Source organism: Equus przewalskii, chromosome X, assembly GCF_037783145.1.
Source record: "Equus przewalskii isolate Varuska chromosome X, EquPr2, whole genome shotgun sequence".
In the NCBI taxonomy this organism is placed as follows: Eukaryota; Metazoa; Chordata; class Mammalia; order Perissodactyla; family Equidae; genus Equus; species Equus przewalskii.
This window is the reverse complement of record NC_091863.1, coordinates 26832209-26849113: the sequence shown is the minus strand read 5'-3', so window position 1 is coordinate 26849113 and position 16905 is coordinate 26832209. Positions and strand designations below refer to the sequence as shown.

Sequence of the window (16905 nt, the reverse complement as noted above, 5' to 3'; positions counted from 1 at the left end):
GTTGGCATATATTCCCTTTACACAATAATATGAAATTGGGTATATTAGGGAAAAACAAAGATTGTATTTTAAATATTTCTAAAATATATTTTGTTTTAGTCGTGTTTCATAGAATTATATTGCATTTATGGCATAACCTGTCTTACCGTTTTAAGGTATAAATTTAAAGACTAGCGTATCACCATTGGCAAGTTATTCATCTACTTGTGAGAACGTCTACAGTTGGGTCATTTTAAAATATCTGATACTCTATGAGATGTAATTTACTTTTCTCATTATATTACATAGGTATCATGTTAAAATGCAATATGTACATGTGACAACTGATTTTTAGCAAAAAAAGTCCATGAATCACTCCTGTAACATTTGGAATTAAATTCATTAACCAAAATAATACCATGCTTCATCTTTTAAATTTTGCTTCCTTAGCATCTGGTTCTTGGTCTGTCTAATTGCATTATAATGGCTCTGTGTTGCAACAGATGCTAGAAGGGTTTTTTTCAAGAATGGTAATTTTGTTTCATATTTTACCATACCTGCTTTGCAATTGTCTTTCCTATATACTAGAGCCAGAAGGAGAACAAACCTGTTTCTGTTTTCATTTGAAAAGTATTAAAAGCTCAACTTTGTTCAAAGATCAAGAACTCTACACTTTTCACGTTAAAAAACTTTTTTCCCAATTAGCTTTTGAGTACTACACTTCTGGTTCTGAGATCAAAAGTAATGATTAGCCATGAAGTGGCTAATATGATGAACAGTGCCTAGCACATTTCTTTCTTGTGTGTATGCAATTAAAGTAGTATTTTATTGGAGCTATGCAATGGGCTAATTTCTTATGGTGAGCATAATAAGATCTAATGAAGAAGAGTCCTTTTTTATGATAATATAAATAATCATAACTCAGGCAGACTATAATCAAGTTACACTGTAAAGATCTTTCGCCATATTTTACCAAAATCTTATTTTTTTACGCGAAGGGGATAGGCTGATGCAGACAGTTATGCTGCAAATTTGTTATTGTTACTGAAAAAGCCTATTTTCGTCTTCAAGCAATTATCTATTATTGTCTTTAATGTTAATAAGCAAGATAGCTTTATGAAATCTCCTTGAAATTTTCTGAATTTAGAGATAAGTGTTGTATAGGGAAGTTGAAAATAGATTCCTTATTTTAATTCTGTAATGGCAGAAATTATTATATTGTATTATATACATAGTAAATATATGTTATTTATATTTATTTGGGAAATTTTTGAGATACTTATTTTATATAGTTTCTCTTTGTACTGATATACAGAACTGTATTATTGTTTGAACTGTGTCATTAAAACACATTAAGAGGGGCCGGCCAGTGGCACAGCAGTTAAGTTCGTGCATTCTGCTTCAGTGGCCCGGGGTTTGCCGGGTTCGGATCTTGGGTGTCGGCCTATGCACTGCTTATCAAGCCATGCTGTGCTGGACATCTCACTTATAAAGTAGAGGAAGATGGGCACAGGTGTTAGCTCAGGGCTAATCTTCCTCAAAAAAATAAATAAGAGTAATGACATTTGTCATTTTGTTTATCCTCTAATTTGATCAATTTGAACAGAATAATGTCACCTACAGCTATACCAAATTTATGCTAAAAATAAAATAGGTTAAAGATGAAAAATTAATCATAGATTATTGGTTTATACAACATCAAACATCAGGCTATTGGGAGACATCCAAATGATAGGCTCATTTTTTTCCATAAGTATTGGGCAGGGTTTTTAATATAATAAAGAAATAGCCACGAGTCAGGAAACGGAGCATTTTTTCTCACCTTCACTATTTAATAGTGGAATGCCCTCCAATGTGTCACTTAATATTGTTGGTGTCAGAGCCTTCCATTTGAAAGGCTGAAATTAGTGATACTTCCCCTCTCCCATTTTCAGAATGTGTTGAAGAGACTATTTAGATTCTGTGATTAAAGGTTTAAGCTCCATGGGAAGTAATGTCAAATACAAGGACATTATCAGCAGCATTATCAACATCTCCATGGATGTCTATTGACTTAGAGGGAAGTGGATAAAAAAATAACAAACACAAACTGCTTAGTCACAGTTGCTTTTTAATCTTAATTTTCAAGCTTCTATGTCTAAACAAAAGACTATACACAGCACCGTGTAGGGCACCCACCAACAAATTGAACTGAAATATCAAATTTCTTCGTGTGTTGTGATGTGATAAGAGTGGTGATAAAATCAACGTTTAAACTTTCAAAACACAATTCAGCCACCATCCAGCAAACTTTGGAGCACTTGCATTGTTCCAGTGGTTCTGTTCTGTACTAAAGACATGAAGATGAAGAAATCAGAAGCTCGGCCCTTGAGGCCATACAGGCAAATTGCAGGGGTCTTAATCTGGGATCCACAAACCAGGATAGGAGAAAAATTACATCTTTATTTTTACTACCCTCTAACTAGAAATTAGCATTTCTTTCCAATTATGAAGATAAACTACACACTACAGTATTAGCAGTATCTGTGAATTTATCATCAATATTTTTGTACCAATGAGTTGTGGTTATTTTGAAAGATTATTTATATTTACCACTCCTTTGAATATATGTCAATTATTATACTTTGAAAAAGCGCATTAATAATCACATGTAATATATTCCTATATTTAATATTTAATAACTATATTATCATATGTTTCCTTTGTATTCCTATATGATTTTTCTTTTTATTTTCTGCCTTTAGAAACATTCTGGAAAGTGTTCCATATGCCTCACCAGATGCCAAAGGGATCCACAGCACAAAAATAGTTAAGAACATCATGTCTAGAAGAGACACAAGCAAATACATATAATACCATGGTACAGAACAATTATAGAGGCACGAACCAGATGCTGTGAAATTGGGCATGACTGTCCCCGCAAGGAGGCCTGGAAGGGCAATGTTTGATTTGGTCTTGAAGCAAGTGTAATCTTTTCACTAGTGGTAACATGTGAGAGAGGGCATTCTGAAAAAGAGAAAAGGAGGTGCAAAGTCACCCAGTGAGAGCCTGCAGGGTCAGAGAACAGAGAGCAGCCTAGTGTGACAATGTAAAAAATTTCTACTTCTGTACTATTTGGGAGCGTCCTGTGCCGTTTGCATTCATCAATGTGCAGAATTCTATTTGCCAAGTCGTTTTTTTTAATCATTAGTGGGGAGAAACTATGCTCTGGCTTTTTATTTTAACTGACCATATTTTCTAAAGAGTAACGTCGTAGACAACAGCAGGAAACATCAAAGAAGAGATCAAAGCTGTGTCAGCTTTTTAAATCTCTCATTATTTCAATCAACATCTACCTGTAATGGGGGAAAAAAATGAATCTGTTTCACCTTCCCACTTTATCATCAGGTTTTCAGGCAATAATCAGTCACTTTTCTGGCCTGTGGGCCATAATTGGCTACTGCTAAACCTCAAGAGACTGAACCACATAACTGGAATAATTTTTTAAACACCCACAGAGTTGTTCTTCGGTTATAATGGTCAAAAGCAGCATTATTTGCCATGCTCAAACTTTCTAAATTTGTGCTTTAGCTGGCTTTCCAGTAGAAATGTCGATGGGACTATCCAGATTATGAGGAAGGTCATCCAGAGAAGCAGCTATGATTGCACAAAGCTAAAGAAACAAAGTAGCCTGAAAGACCCCGTAATGGACTCAGAATGTCCGTTTAAACTGTTCCCTTCCTCTAAACAATTTTGTTTACATTCCTGTTGAGTGAGAAGTTTCATTTGCTTTTTCTTTTTGTTTGTTTTATTTTAGGGTGCTAAGAATACTGCATGTGAGATCTACCCTCTTAACAAATTTTTAAGTATACAATACAGTATTGTTAACTCTAGGTTATTTCCAGAACTTACTCATCTTGCTTAACTGAAACTTTATGCATATTGTTTAGTAACTCCAAATTTCCCCTTTCTTCCAGCCTTGGGCAACCACTATTCTACTCTTTGATGCTATGAATTTGACTATTATAGGTACCTCATATAAGTGGTATCATGCAGTGTTTATCTTTCTGTGACTGGCTTATTTCACTTAGCTTAATGTCCTCCTGGTTCATTAATGTTGTACCAAATGGCAGGATTTCTTTCTTTTTTTAAAGCTAATAGTCCATTGTGTAGCTATACCACATTTTCTTTATCCATTCATTCATCAATGGGCATTTAGATTTGTTTCCACATCTTGGCTGTTGTTAAAAGTGATGCTAACATCTATGCCAATCTTTCCCTTTTTTGTAAGTGGGATGCTGCCACACTTGGTTCGATGAGCACTGTGTAGGTCCGTGCCCGGGATCTGAACATGTGAACCCAGGGCCACCCAAGTGGAGCATGCAAACTTGACCACTGTGCCACACTGGGCCAGCCCTTTGTTTTGTGGGAGTTTTTTTTTAGTTTTATTTATTTATTTTTTTGGTGAGAAAGATTGGCCCTAAACTAACATCTGTTGCCAATCTTCCTCTTTTTGCTTGAGGAAGATTATCCCTGAGATAATGCTATGCCAATCTTCCTCTATTTTGTATGTGGGACCCTGCCAGCATGACTTGAGCAGCGATGTGTATGTCCATGCCCTGGATCCAAACCTGTGAACCCTGGGCCACCAAAGTTGAGTGCATGAACCCAACCAATATGCCACCAGGCTGGCCCCTTGGCCCCTTATATTTTTGTGATAGCCATCCTGACAGATATGAGGTGATATCTCTGTGGATTTGATTTGCGTTTCCCTGATGATTATTGATGTTGAACATATTTTCATATACCTATTGCCCATTTGTATGTCTTCTTTGGAGAAATATTTATTTAAATACTTTGCCCATTTTTTAATCAAGTTCTTAGCTTTTTTGCTGTTGAGTTGTAATTGTTCTTTATATAGTTTGGATACATGGTTTGCAAATATTTTCTCCCATTCCATAGGGTTCACTTCTTAAACAACTCTTCTAATTCTCTTTAAGACTGTTATTATTGGTTTTGATTTCAAACAGGAATCTGCAGAGACCTGAATGGACACTAGTTAACCAATCTAAAATTGCATTTGAAGCTTAGTAATTATCTATAATTTTCAAAAACTAAGCATGGGCATATTTTTTAAAATGGTCGAAGTGAGGAAACAATATTCCAGGATGAAATATAATGAATCAAAATATATAATACATTAAACTGTGGTCAAATAGGCCATAATTAGATTCATTTCTATCATTGGTAGTACAAATTGAACATATATCTACCTTATTAAATTTTTAACTGGACAATAAAATTGATAATATAATCATGGATATAATTTTCTTTTAAGAGTATGAGCTTTAAAATTGAAGACATAGGTTTAAATTGCCTCTTAAATGTGTAATTCTATATAAATTTTTAAACTATTTGAGCTTCAGTTTTCTTATCTGTAAGGTTGAACTGAGAAAAAACTAATTAAATTAACATAGGGACTAATTGTACTAAAACGTATAATTGGTCTTTTGTAAGCACTTCGAAAATGATAGTCATTCTAATTACTTATTTCTATTAATGGAAACTTATTAGTTTTATTGTTGGTAAAACAATATATTGTTGAAATAATATCCAGCATAATTTTGCTGCTTAATAAACCAATCAACTTGGCTATCTTCCTTTAATTTCCTATAAACAACTTTTCAAAAAAGTCATTATCTTCTATCAATAAAAGTGTTACTTTATTAAATTTGGGGGTTACTTTCATTTAAGGAAAAATGTTTACAGATCAAAAAGTATACTTTGAAATTCACATATATTTAATTTAAATTCATCATTAATGTCTAAAGACCCTGGAATTATGACATGAACACAAACTATAGTTGTTGCTAAGTGAACGAATGAATGAATAAATGATTCTTTAGGACCTTGGCTTTCCTCTATTACAATTAATGCTTCCTTTGACACGGGACAAATTTTGTTGCTTTGTTCTCATTTCTATTATAAATGCAGTTTTGTTATTTTGGATATGAATCACCATGCATAAATTCATAGTCAGTATGGGTTTTAAGTAATCATTACTATGGAATTTATGCTTACTTAAGTGTCGATTCCCTGGGTTAGAGTTTCTGAATTTCTAAATTTAAAAACATGCTGGTTTAAATTTAGTGTCTTTACTCTCCTATACTGTTTCCACATCTCCTGCTGCCCTTCTAATAAACTTTGTTAAATATGTCTTGACAGCATGTGGTATTTATTCCTGCCCTCTTGGCATTTATAATGCTTAAACTTCTTTTTTGAAAGCTTCCCCTTTGATTCATTTTGAATTAATTCCTGCTTGTCCTGCAACATCTACCTGACTTCCACAAAACCTTTTAGCCACTTGCTGCATTAAATGGAAAACTGCCATAGCGTGACAGGATGCAGGCTGGAAATATGACCACACAGAAAACAGCATACTCTCTGGAAGTCTGTATTTCTCCTTCAATTTCACTGCCTCCGGTAACTAGATAATTGTATGTTTTTAGTGCCTGTCAGCTCTAACAGGATCTGATAACTATCTAAAGTCTCTATTAGAAGTGAGTAGGGAGAAATAGCTGAAATAACACTGATGTTGCAGGGGAAGCTAAGTGAGGACAGTGGACATGTTCAAAATGTTGTGAGAATAATAATGAGGGATAAAAGAATATGGAAGAGCAGTTTTGAATGTTTTCAGTTTGGCTTTGGAACATTAGGTTGTTGTTAGTGCCATCTAGTCAATTCCAACTCCTAGCCACCCTGTGTACAGCAGAGTGGAACCCTGCCCTGGTCTTTTTGCATCATCCTCTCACCTTCTGGTGCTGCATCAGACAATGCTCCATGCTATTCACAGGGTTTTCATGGCCAGCTTTTTTTTTTTGGAAGTGGGTGGCCAGGTCTTTCTTCCTAGTCTGTCTTAGTCTGGAAGCTCTGCTGAAATCTGTCCACCATGAGCAACTCTGTGGGTATTTGAAATACCAGTGGCATAGCTTTCAACATCACAGCAACACGCAGCCACCACAGTATGACAACCAACAGACAACAGACCAGTGGTGTGGTTCCCTGACTGGGAAACGAACCCAGGCCGTGGTGGTGAGAGTGCCAAATCTTAAGCACTAGACCACCTTTAGAAGATTACTGGCAAATAATTTAATGAAAAGTATTTCACAAAATAAATATTTAATAAGCACTTACTATGTGCAATTTGCTGAGAAATGAGACTTATCTATAACAGTACAAACTTCCTCCTATTAAAATAGGCATTTTAAAATGTTGCAATTAGAGCCGGGGTAAGGCTTTATAATAATAATTTTTAGCTACTCTTCATTTTGGTTTGGGGGAGAGAGAAAGAGGTTAATCATTTTAATTAAACTGGTTACTTTGTTTACTTATACTTAGCTCTGATTATTAGAAGCAGATTCTCATTTGAGGTTGAAAAGTGGCTTCTGGTTTCTAACTTGAGAGTGTTCATACTGTGTTTGAGAATTACCACTATTTCATATTATAACTCATATTTCCATAGGCTATGAATTTTACCTAGTTTTATAAATTTGCTCTTCTTATATGGACCTCTGTAATTGAATTAACAATGGTTCAACACCTATATGTAAATGTTTTATTCAAATACAGGAGCACTATGCTATTATTTAAAAATATAAATCACACACAGTTATGTGCTAAAATAAAACCTTATATAAGTGGGCTAATTCATTTAGAATTTATATAATATGACCAGATTCTAGGAGGGAGGATACCTGTGAAAGGAGTCTGATAAGTAAATCAATAGTGTATTCATGATTTGAGAAATTATATAAACTCTTAATGGGCACCATCAATTCTTCTTTTGCCAAAAACTGTTGATATACTACTCTTAAATTACTCTCATTTATATTGTTCCTCTGAGGACCTAATCAATCATCAGTTATGATCACTTAATTTGAATTATCATTCTGTTCTTAGGGGAAAGTATTCAAAGAAATAATGATTTGCCACTTAAGATTTTTCATTATTTTTGTCATTGCTTTAAACTTGCCTGAATTACAAAAGTTTTGCTATGAAATCACCTTTTCTGCAATACTCTTTTAATGATTCCTTGTATTTCCGAGTCTATATTTTTACAAATTATGGCTCAGAATAAAAAAAGGCATAAGTAATTACACTTTTCTATGAGTCAGTTATGGAAATACATTGAAACACTCTAAAACTCAATATAAAAAAGAGTTTAAGTTAAGGCCAGAAATTCTGGCCATATTTGATATCATGATGCTAGAAGACTATCTTACCGATAATTAATATTACTAATTTTTTATTGTATGCTAAGTTTAATAGATATCATTAGTTACTTACCAAACAGCTTCATCCCTGTGTCCTTTCCAGGAGAACTCAGATTTTCTTCAGCTGTCCATCCACACTATTTGGTAGTAACCTTCAGAGAAGAAAGGACTCTCTCCCCCGTCACAGGAAATGAACCATATCTCATTTATTCCACTTATGTTTTCCCATACCCCTTGACATTCATAGATTTAAGTATGGAATGCGATGCAATTTGGGCCAAGGAAACATGAGGCAAGCTTTTATTACAAATGAAAAAGGTTTACTTAAATAAATGGTTGTGCTTTGATTCAAGATATATATATGTATCTTGAATATATATGTGTATATCTTGATAATATAGATCCTGATTATTTATAAATTATATATATATAATTTAAAATGTGGAATGTCCACTGATTCATCTATGATTCAATCACTATTTAGTGAGCTCTTATTAGACAGTTGGATGGAATAGACTCTGGATCTGAACTAGTATACAATGTATAGTAACACATTTTAGTTGAACAGATAAGGCATTCACGGAAAAGAATTATTATTTGTTCTCTCACTTTGGGAAGACTTTAATCCTCTCATTAAATATAATACTTTGGTTTGTTAAATAAAATCTCAATTTCTAAGAAGTTATTTGATGAGAAAATATTCGAGAAGTTATTTGACGAGAAAATTTGATGAGAAAAAATTGTAACTGTATGAGCAGTTAATCAGAACTTTGTCAAATAACATTGTAATTCCTTGAAATCAAATATGTTATACTCAGTGAAGTGTAACACCTGAGTTTTTAAAGTAGAATATTAAAAGAAAAATGTTAGGCTTATGGGTAATATATTTTCTCTGGAGTTTTTTACATAAAAGATGTTAATAGTATACTATTGAAGCATACCACATTTTATGAAAATTCTGTTAAAAAGAATTGTTTTGGTGAATAAATTTTACAACCAAGTCAGGGAAGTATAAGAGGGAATATTCTTTTATTTCAAAGAGAAAAAATGCCTATTTTGACAAGCAACAAACTTGAACTAAATTAAATATGACACTTCGAAACAGCCTCTGAAGTCCTGTGAATCTAGAGAACAATGGTTATTTTACTGTCTTAGAAAAGTTTAGGAAATTTGGATTTGAATTCAAACTTGTATTTGAACTTCTAACCTCAACTTTAAATAGTTTAGCATGAACATTGAAAACCTTTCAAAGTGTAATCAAAGTAGAAAGATAATCTGAGTACTAAGATTATGAAGAAGTGAATTCATATCATCTGAAATGTCTTCAATTACCTTAATTTGAGTAATTTTAAAAATGAACAGGTTTACTGAAACAGAAAAAACAATCTAGCTTGTGAATATGACCAACAAAAAAAAAAGGATGTGAGACAGTACCATTTTTTCATGTTTATTATTTACTTCCTCAATTTAGAAAAGGAAATACACATTTATTAATTCTAATATATCAGGCACTGAGCATTCAGGACACACTATCACGTTAAATCTTCCCAACAGCCATTTGAAGTAGTTTTTCTTACCCCCATTTTATTGATAAAGATACTAGGTTTCACAGAGATTAAGTAACATATAAAAAATTTTACAGTTGCTAAGTGGCAGAATCTAGACTTAAATCCAGATGTGACCCCAAAACTATATTTCCTTAGCTTTATTAAGACATTTACAATACAGTTGCCTCTTCAGTGTATTTAGAAGTATATTTTCCTTTAACTGTAAAACCAAGTAAATGAACAAATAAACTCTACAATCTCTTACAAAGCATAATATAAGAATTAATGTAAGAATTTCAGAATTCAAAATTTCAGTGTTTAATTCCCCTCGCTAAGTGTTCTGGGGGCATCTCGCATTAGTCACACAGCTGCAGCATATACCATTCCATTCTCTTTCCCTACCTGTTTCTTCCTAGTTGCTGTACACTGACCATTCTATTCATAGATTAAGGTTGTTTCTTCAGTTAAGACATTTCCTAGCAGTTGATGAGATTTTAGAGGGATGAATTTAACCTGAAAGCATTAGTATAGGTAGATTATTAAGATACTCTGTCCACGTGTATGTTTATTTTTCTCATGATCACTTAGTGAAATTTTGTAGTTTATATACATAATAATTCCGTTAATAAACTCTAAGGCATTGATTTTTGCTTATTACTCGTGGTTTTCCTTTTTTAGCAAAGTAATGTATGGCACTTAAAGGAAATTTTAAAAGTAAAATTTTAAAATTGCAGAAAACCACCCATATCTACCACATCTTTTCCCTCAACATTTTTGGGCATTTTTTATTGAGGTATAATTGATGCATAGTATTATATTAGTGTCAGTTGTACAGCATAATGATTCAATGTTTATGTTTACTGTGAAATAATCACCATAAGAAGTCTAGTTAACATCCCTCACCATAAGTAGTTCCGAAAACTTTTTTCTTGTGATGAAGAACTTTACGATCTACTCTTTTAGCAACTTTCAAATATGCATACAGTATTAACTATAGTCACCATGCTGTACATTACATTCCCATGATTGATTTATTTTTTAACTGGAGGTTTGTACCTTTTGACCATTTTTTTCCTTAATACAGTTAGTTTTCTGGGTGTTTAATTTTGCATTGTAAAATTTAATCCTCATTTAAATGATAATATTCTATCATACGCCTATAGTATAGAACTGATATTGAATTGTATGCCTTTGTAAAATTACACCAGTTGTTTAAAAGCAGTATCTGATTGGATTGAACCAGCATCTATCTATTCAGCATCCATGGCTCACTGTCCCCGCCACAATGCTTGCTAAATATATATATACATTTTTAAATGTTACCTATAGTTAGCTCATTCTTCATCTTCTAATGTTGTACATTAGAGCTGTTAGAAAATTTTGGCTATTGTATATATTGCCGAAATTAACATTCTTGTGCATTAGTCTGGCTTTCCTTGTTCTCTAGTTGTCGTCTTGTGCCCAATCAAAAGGTATGTAAATTATATTGATTTTTCTTGGTTATAAAAAAAAAAGTAAAGAATCCTTACAGCACATGTTGTTTTTATGAAATGGAATTTTGTCTTTTTGAAGATGTAATTTTTTAAAGTAATTATTTTATCTTTAATGAAGAAGGTGAAGAGTTTATGCCGCTATGTGGCAAATGTCTTAATTTCAATATACAATGAAAACTATTCTAGATATACATTTTTAGATAGATATGAATAGAGCAAAGTATGTTCATAATATTTGTTTGTTAATTTCAAGTCATATTATGGCCCTGTAGTAACTCTATAGAGTGATAAATAAATCCTTGATTATAGCAGTTATATTATGATCTCAGTTTGCTTATACATCAGGGCATCAGCAGGAAATGGGTAAAGGATGAGAGGTAATAAAAGAGAAAGTTACAAGGTGTGTGCAGGGTTAAGGGAAACTAATAAGAAGGTGCAGATGATGCTAGCAACAGTAGGGAGACGTTACCCACCCCTCGGTCTGAAGAGGTAAGGGGAGGACGCAGTTACTAGAAGCCGGAGATAGAGTAGCTACAGGAGAAGCCACTCAACCAGAGCTGTGGCCTTTAGAAGACAAATGCAGCCACTGCTAACCTGAAGACTGGCAGGAAAGGAGCAACAAGAGAATATATCCTTCAGAGTAATTTGAAAATCATATATATATGTGTGTGTGTGTATATATATATATATACACACACACACGCACACACACACACACATATACACATACATATAGACACACACTTAAATGCTACTTAAGAGGATGGGTTGGGTTTGTCCTGGGTGGTAGGTTCTGGCACATTCCTTACAATTTTTCCCATATACAATGACAATAGGCCTGTTCAAGAAGAATTGGTTTGCACCATTAAAAACTATATATCCAAAAGGTTAGTAACTTGCTCCCAGGCATACCACTAACAAATAGCGTATATAGGATTGAAATACAGCTATATCTGACTGCAAAGCCCATATTAACCAAAATTATTTAATCCCTTTATAGAAAATGTGAAGGACAACAATTTTCATGGCACTATCAATATTCTCCGATAGAAAGAGCACCAGTCTTGTGATATATCAAGCCTCAGTTTTCTCTTCTGATAAATTGGGATGAATCTTTTTGTACTGAGTCAATACTTATATTCTTCCTTATCTGTGAAAAATTCAGTTACGTGTTGCAATCCAAATCTGTAGTACTATATTACAGGTAAAATCATACTAGCATGCCAGAACAGATGAATAGGTAATTTCCTCTTAGCGACTATGGTAAGTTATATTGCTCAGATAGTGCTATCCAGTAGAACTTTCTGCAGTTGAAATGTTTTGTATCTGCAATGACCAATACAGTAGCCAATAGTCACATGTGACCCTTAAGTCCTTGAAATGTGACTAGCGTGACTGAGAAACTGAATTTTAAAATTTATTTAATTTTCGTCAGTTAAAAGTCCAATGCCTCATAGATTGATACTGTTTTAGACAGCACAAGGTGAGAAGATAATGACAGAAATAATATAAAAATTTTAAATACTAAAGACAGCTAATTATAACTCCAACGTAAACTTCACCAGGTGATCACTGCCATGGTAATAATTCTAGAGTGGCATCTGAAAAATTAACTCATTTCTATATCCCTTTCAAGGGGAGTAGGAGAGGAAGTATCAAAAGATAGTAAATCGAGGACATAAACTTTTAGATGTTTGGTAATAAAATGGGACAAGACCTATTTGAAATTGTCTTTGTTTCACTGTTTTGGATCAGAGGTTGGTTGTAGAGAACTTCCTTTATTTTACTTTTTTCTGCTTCTATTTGAAGCAGTCAACTACTTGTGCTAATGGTTCAGGGAAAATTTTTAAAGGAATGTTTTTAGATACTGTATTCTCCTAGGATACCTCTAAGATGATAAAAGTCTAAAAGTTATAGTTTATGAATTGTTTTTCACATACAATTTATTTTCTCAAGTAATACATGAGAATTCTTGAGTCTGGATATTGTTATTTGCATTTAGGGGGTTCCGTATGGCTCACAGAGCACATAGAAGTGTTCTGAGACCAAACTAGGACGATTTCTTATCATTTTGACTTCACTGGTAAAAGATACACATACCGATTCTCAGAATATTGAAAATGCCAACACCATAAGTTATTTATGGACCTTTCTGTGTTTGACAGTCCCAGATGCCCTGGGCCAAGGCAGCTGAGTAGGGTCATCTGTGTGCTTGCAGTTTGCGTGGTTACATGGTTGTTGTAAACTTTCCCTGACACCTAGTGAAACATTGTCTCCAGAAAATGGCATGGCTTAAAACACAGCACACTGTCCCTCTGAAGCGTTTTAACTTATATATTTAAAAAGAACATACTGAAGAAGGATTATTTTGAAATACGGTTTTAGTTTACCTACTTCTGTAAAATCTCTAAAGCCAGAGAACAGATTAAAATATGCATTCACAAAGAGCTTCCTTGTTCATCTAGTTATTTTATGTCTCAAAAATTCTGGAAGAAGTCATATCTGATTTAGTACTCTTAGGGGGCACCATAAATTTAAAGCTGTTAAAATAGCTTACAGATTTCCATTAGATTTCCATTATCTATCCAGTCTTCTCTTTTGGATACCATGTAAATGTATGTGATAAGTAAATTGTGATTGATTTCCAACAATCGGTCTGCATTTTGAGATGGCTTGGGAAACATTTAGTGTGAGAGTTGATGCTGTTACTAGTACCAAATATGTTCCTTTAACAGGAAAACAAAATTTCTGAAAATAGGAAAATTTAAATGTGACAGGTTTATGTCCCGGAGGTAGTGAAAAGAGCCCTAAAATTTGCTGATACACCAGTTTGTGCACTAAAGGAAAGAGAAGTTAAAAAAAAATTTACACTTCACTGCCCTACCACTCTTGGTTCTTCATATAAATTGGATGTAAATTAGCAAACTGCCTACAAACACAAGTTGAGTGGTTTCTAATACTGATGGGTTACCTTTTTGGTTCCCTTGGAATCGTTCTGCTTGCCTGATAAAATCATAACAAAGGATATAAAGAAATTGTTTTAATATGCCAAGTGAATTGTTTACATGAAAAACTTCATTCCCGTAAAAGGCTGATCTATAAATGCTAACATTTATGTTGCTCACTATTTCTGTGTACTTATATCACCATTGTGACTGTTGCTTGATTTGGCAGAGTAATTGAATCTTAAAAAGCAGTTGAATGAGCAAATATATCCATTATCAAAATGTACATATTTGCAATTTAGTAAGCCATTTATTATATTTAAATATTTAAAAATCTTGATCTGCTTGTGTCCTTTACACATTAGGGTTTTATATATATTTTAAAAATTTACATATATGTATGTTATATATGTTTGCTCACATACAGAACAAAATTTTAATTACATTAACAAAAAGTAAAAATATGCATATTTTGTATATCCTACCTTTATTAACTATTTAGTTTATTGATCTCTAAAACCCAAATTTAGTTTTGTAATAAAGAATAATAGAAAACTGGAACATATTGTTTTCATTTTAATTATTTTATCTATTTAAAGATCCTGGCTGCCTCTTTAGCCTCAAATCTATCTTACTTTCCACAAAATGCACTTGACATCAGCCACACAAAATTGCTTGTTTTTTCTTAAATATATGGTACAATTTCATATAGCACATGCATATTTTTCTGCCAGGGACACCGTTCTTCCCTATATCTCCTCCTCCTTGATATTTCTTCTGATCTAACATAGATTCCCTTTTCTATCTTTCCCTTGCTCTGCCATCTTGAGACATGTCAAGTCATGCTGAAAGTATTGGCTTGTCTCTCAAGACTGTAAGTTGGTTGATGGCAGAATCTGGGTCTATATTGGTATCTCCCAAATCTTGCCCAGGGCCTGGCATAGAGTGGTTATACAAGTCAGAGTTGTTGAATGAATGAAGAAATGAACAGAATGATAACTGCTTTCTACAGGTGATTATGTGTAAACAAAAATGATCAAATGATCAATCTCTATATAAGCAAAAGGTAGTTGTTAAGACTGTAATTAAGTCTGACTATGAAGATGGTACTGCGTTAGGAATAATGCATTTAATGCGTTTTCTATGTTTCTGTTATGAAAGCAACCCATCATCATGCAATCAGAATCTGCAAACATTTCTTTTAAGGTGTGTATAAACTCATGGCAAATTTCTGATGCTTCAATATTTTTGAGGTTCTGAACTTTCATAAAAATTCAATGTAGCCTTTGAAACGCGTTGGAAAATATGTTATTATATTGATATATTCAAATATATAGGTCTTTATTATTAATATATATGAATGATCAAAACTGAGGGCCATTCAAGGTTGTGACATAGCTTATAATGTCCTAGTTATTATCTGTACCTTTCCATAAGCAACACGAAATAAAGATTTGGTTATGAATACTTTACCCTTGTTTTATATCATTTCAATCAAAACATACTATCATCAAGCAAAACAGTCTTTCCACCCTTTTATGATACTTGAATTCCAATATGGTATTCATTACTTTGTCTATTTTTCTCATCTGTCTTCCACAAAGATTTAGAGACATTTTCTAATAATAACATGGGCAGCAAAATTAATGTCAAAGAAGAAGTAGAAAAGTTATGGAGTAGAGTCATATATGTATGCAAGTTGAAAGACTGATGTTTCAATTCATTCATTCAGAACATCCAGTACATAAAAGGCATTAGTTGCTGGAGTAACAAGCAGGAAACAGACACCAACAATAAACAAATACCAACAATAACACAAAAACTACAAACATGCTCCCTATTTTCATGGAACTTACTGTCAATAGGAATGACACACAGAGGAATGTGTGAATATTTACAACATAAGGTAGCTCAGTTCAGAAAGAGCATATCACAAAGAGATCTCATGAAGACTCTGATGTCAGGGTGTGCGTCCAATAGGAAAGGACTCGAGCTGTGATCTAAAAGATAAAAAGCAGTTAACTAAGGGGAGATGAGGGAAGCCCATTCTGTTGGAGTAAAGATCTTATGCTCCTATAGTGGGATAGAACAGAAAGACCAGGGTGACTAAATCTAAGAAAATGATGGTACTATAAGAGGATGAAGAACTAGGCAGGAGCCTTTCCATGCAGGTCCTTACAGGTCATGCTAGAGATCCTAAGGGTTTGGAAATCTAACTTAAGGGCAGTAGGAAGCTATTGAAGACTTGTAAGCAAATGATGAGTTGATCATATTCATGTATCAAATTGTTCCTTCTGGCTGAGGTGCTGAGAATGTACTGAAGCGGGCAGAAACAGGAGCAGGAAAGCTTCTCAGATGCTTTTACATTAATCTAAGCAAAAGAGGATGGTGGTTAAGAAGATAGCCAGTTGGCTTCATACCTCATTCTGAGACCTCTGGTGGCCAAATAAAACGGAAACTAAGATCAATTCTAAAACTCTTTTTTGTTTTCAGAGAAGAGATATTTCTTCAGCTAAAGGGAATTCTTTCCTATATCATACAGAAAGAAATTTCAAATATATATATATATATAAAGTTTAAGTAAAATAAATTTCAGGATTTGGATAGTATCCTTTAATAAAAGCTAAAGAAAATATTTAAGCACAACCTTTTAAAAGTACTTTTGGAGAGATTATATTTTAATTGTGGC

At 33.4% G+C, this 16905-nt stretch overlaps 1 protein-coding gene across 8 annotated transcripts in view; it reads left to right on the top strand.

Moving 5' to 3' along the window:
* The window catches only part of DMD (dystrophin), a 2264041-nt gene that overhangs the window by 444843 nt on the left and 1802293 nt on the right, over nt 1-16905 (top strand). The gene's annotated exons all lie outside the window — the stretch shown is intronic.